This window comes from Euprymna scolopes, chromosome 31 (assembly GCF_053919585.1).
Source record: "Euprymna scolopes isolate OS-2025 chromosome 31, ASM5391958v1, whole genome shotgun sequence".
Taxonomy (NCBI): domain Eukaryota; kingdom Metazoa; phylum Mollusca; class Cephalopoda; order Sepiida; family Sepiolidae; genus Euprymna; species Euprymna scolopes.
Genome location: NC_136512.1, coordinates 87,081,905 through 87,086,904, shown reverse-complemented (window position 1 = coordinate 87,086,904; position 5,000 = coordinate 87,081,905).

Sequence of the window (5,000 nt, the reverse complement as noted above, 5' to 3'; positions counted from 1 at the left end):
ATATATATATATATATATATATATATATATATATATATATATATATATATATAGTAAGTTATAAAATTTATATGGCGATTAAGCTACACTGAATATTCCGCGTTTCATCCACTCTAGGATTCTTCAGGCTTATGCGCGAATTCTGTGGTTGTTTGTCGTTTTTATATGCGCATCTTCTATTGAGATTTTAGTTAGCCAATCAGCTTTCTAGTATCCACCGCGCCCTTCCTATCAGCCAATGAGCATACATTTATCGGACAAAGGCCTATTTGACCTCTGGTTGACCTGTTCCTTTGTGTGTGCTCTATTTAGCCTGGATATTGACTGATAGGAAGGGCGCGGTGGATACTAAAAAGCTGAGTGGATGAAACACGGAATATTCAGTGTAGCTTAATCGCCATATACGTTTTATAATTTACTAACTAGCTCTACCTACGTATTGAGCACTTTTGAAGTAAATACTTAAAGTTTACGCATAAATCTATACTTTCGTATATTAATTTACTTTTTTTGCTCCTATAATTACTTCTTCTACTTTAAAGATTCCAACTATCCCTTATACACTTGGTTCACTTGGTATATTTTCCAGATAGTTTTCCTGAGTCCAGTTGCTCCTACAATTACTGAGATCTTCCTAGATTTCAGTTTCTTTCCATGTTAAACAGAAGACATGTGTATTTCGTGATCTGTTTCCTTTTCAGCTCCGTTTAACCCAGTTTTAATTACTTCTACTAAGGTTGACGTATGACTTTTATCTGTTTATCTGGTGAATGTTCCCAGGACTTGTTGCTACATTTCATATGCAACTTTTTACAGAAAGGTCTAGTGGAGATAGTTACACTTTCTTATGTTGCATTGTATAACAGGTGTCACCTAGTAGAACCTTACGACTGGATGTCAAGTGATCCATACTTTCTATTGTAATGTTGTGACCCTTTGGGCTGTGATCATAGCGCAGTGTCTTTTTTAACTGTGGCAAGCAGGGCCACGGGGCAAAACATTATTATTATTATTATTATTATTATTATTGTTGTTATTGTTGTTGTTGTTATTATTATTATTAATTGATTCTAGCGACGGCGGGTCGTTGGATTAATTTTTATGATTAGAAGAATAAACAATTAAATTGGGGGAAAATGATTGACATATAATATCGCAAAAGGAATGTGCAAATAGAAAATAGATGTAAACATGATTTTGGTTTGCATAAACGAATAACTAGATTAGGGTTACATCAGCTGTTGGTCTGAGGCACATAATAAGAGACGTAATGAGACACGTGACGAAATAAAGATTTGGGGAGATTCTAGGCATTCGAGAGCTGGACATCAGAGAGAACGGACGACTCGAAATAACGTGGGGAGCGGTGTACTTTCAGACAGCCAAGATGTTAAAAATCGTGTAATCTCTGAAAATGCCGGCCAGAACATGAAAATAAATTTTCGTAAATAATTGAGGTATGTGTTGTGTTATTTACATCTGTTAAAAAGAACTGTTTGTCTACAACTGTTTCGATACGTCCACGCCAATCGTTTCCTGTTAGGACTGTTGCACAAATGTTAAAATATACACACTAGACTATCAACTAAATGATACGGCGTATATAAATACACGCGTTTACACGTACATGAATATACAGAAAAGATAAACCCAACTATTCAACACGTATGTCGTTATAGAACGTATTCGTACCTATAATATAACGCTGCTTCTGTGTGACACAACCTGTACTTGTTACCATTGCTGAGACCGCTCATTTTCTTAAAACATTGGTCATCAAGCCCTCATCTTGAGCAGTCATTATAATCCTCTCCTGACCACAGTGAAGCTTGCGTCTCAGTATGCATAAATCTATATGCGTAAACATCTATGCGTGTGTATGCACGTTTGTATGACGTAATTCTCGTCATGTTGAGTATTTGTCGATCGTATCGTCGTCCATTGAACTTTCATCTTTCGTAAAACCCAACTGAATAGAAAAAGGGAGAGAATCAGCGAAACAGGAAATGACGCAATCCAGAAACGAATGGCGCCAGAAATGAAAAGCACCTCGAAGAGAATAAAGGCTTTTGCGAATCGAAGTTCAGAATAGCCAAAAGAATCCAATAAAACCGGCGCAGATGCACGGAGTGGGGTGGGATAATAGAAGTCGACAAAAAAGGCAGATAAGTAAAAATAAATAGCCCTCTACGTGAGACCGTATACGATCGATTTTAAGTTTCAGCGGATTGAGATACCCTTCAGGGTATTAAGCTATTTTTTATCTGTAGGGTTCTTTCCATTCTGAAAAGAACAAATTATGCCAATACTAGACGTACCAATCTTCAGTTTGATCACAAACACTATCTCTTAATGTTCGGTTACCTCGTTCAAAAATTCATAGACGGTGATATATTCTTTCATCACTAAAAATAAAGTTTTATTCCTCATTAAATTACGCTTTATAAATACGTCCAGTAAAATATTTGAAGGCGAAAATACCTTAAAAACAAAAAGCCAAATTTGCGAAATTTGACTTCAAGAATGCCAATAGGGCAACCCTGAAGAAGAATATGAGAGTGATCTCCATTTGATATAGTCTCGTTTGAAAATATCATTATAATAATATATGATATATACAATATCATTATAATAATATATGATATATAAAATATCATTATAATAATATATGATATATACAATATCATTATAATAATATATGATATATACAATATCATTATAATAATATATGATATATAAAATATCATTATAATAATATATGATATATAAAATATCATTATAATAATATATGATATATACAATATCATTATAATAATATATGATATATAAAATATCATTATAATATATGATATATAAAATATCATTATAATAATATATGATATATAAAATATCATTATAATAATATATGATATATAAAATATCATTATAATAATATATGATATATACAATATCATTATAATAATATATGATATATACAATATCATTATAATTTATGATATATACAATATCATTATAATAATATATGATATATAAAATATCATTATAATAATATATGGTATATAAAATATCATTATAATAATATATGATATATAAAATATCATTATAATAATATATGATATATACAATATCATTATAATAATATATGGTATATAAAATATCATTATAATAATATATGATATATAAAATATCATTATAATGATATATGATATATAAAATATCATTATAATAATATATGATATATATAAAATATCATTATAATAATATATGATATATATAAAATATCATTATAATAATATATGATATATATAAAATATCATTATAATAATATATGATATATAAAATATCATTATAATAATATATGATATATACAATATCATTATAATAATATATGGTATATGAAATATCATTATAATAATATATGATATATACAATATCATTATAATAATATATGATATATAAAATATCATTATAATAATATATGATATATAAAATATTATTATAATAATATATGATATATAAAATATCATTATAATAATATATGATATATACAATATCATTATAATAATATATGGTATATAAAATATCATTATAATAATATATGATATATAAAATATCATTATAATAATATATGATATATATAAAATATCATTATAATAATATATGATATATATAAAATATCATTGTAATAATATATGATATATATAAAATATCATTATAATAATATATGATATATACAATATCATTATAATAATATATGATATATAAAATATCATTATAATAATATATGGTATATAAAATATCATTATAATTATATATGACAATTGATGTAATGGTGTAATAAAGGGACTCGTAGTAATTTTGACGTATAGCGATTCTTCACAGAAAAAAAAGTCAGCGAAGCCTTAATTAAAAAAGAAACACCAGTGCAAAAAATGGAGAACATTGTCTGCCAATAGGTGCTGGACTGAAGGAGTAAATATAAGATTGTCTCTTACAATGTGATTTTATTATTTGTGTTGAACTATGTAGCACAATATTACTTTCTTTGTATTTCTTTGTAATTATTAATTTATTTTATTTGGTTCAGTTTTATATTTTAAATATAATGAATACTATTTTCATAGAAATGTTCATAAACTCGCATTTGTTGCGTGTTATTGATTTTTCTGTCTAAAAAATAATTTTATTGCGCTATAAATAAAAAATATCAGCTGTATCAAAATATATTTGTTGATTAAATATATTTTTCATTCAGTGGAATTTCCACAGGCCCTACTAGTTATTATTATTATTATTATTATTATTATTATTATTATTATTATTATTATTATTATTATTACTCGTACTCACTAAAGGTACTCACACAGGTCACCATCAGAGCTTACTCTCTGGCAGCAACCGGTGGTGTTGTTTGGATTTCGGGTGACAACAAGTCTACCAAGTTTTCCAGTAAGCTCCATAACTTTCGATGAACTTTACGTTATCGCAACAGCTGCTTACCATTGATTTCGCACGGGCAGCTGCCATAAACCGTTACTGAAATTTGAGTAGTAGTCAATAGCGGTAAATATAGGGTTGAGATGTCTAAGAGAAGAGAGAAAGAGAAAAAGGCGTGGAGAAAGAGAGGGAGGAGAGAAATGGAAACAAAAAAAGAAGTAAAGCGAGAGAGACAGAGAGAAGGAGAGGGAGAAGAGAAAGACGAAGAAAGGGGAGATGAGGAGAAAACAAGAGTAAGCGAGAGGGGTAGAGAGAAAGAGGGATAAAGAAGCCTCTCCAACCACCGATATCCATGACAAATAACACTCTACCTGTAAATTCTTCTTTCAAACTCCTCGGCCTGGCACAAATACGTTGAGGACATTGCGAAGGCTGCAGCAAAGAAAGTAGATTCTCTCTCTTGGAATAAGTTTTCAATCTAATAGGTCCCACTTTGTCAAGTAAGCTCCAACCTCTGTCGCATCGCTGCAATGTTGCATCTCTGCGTCTGTTTTACAAGTATT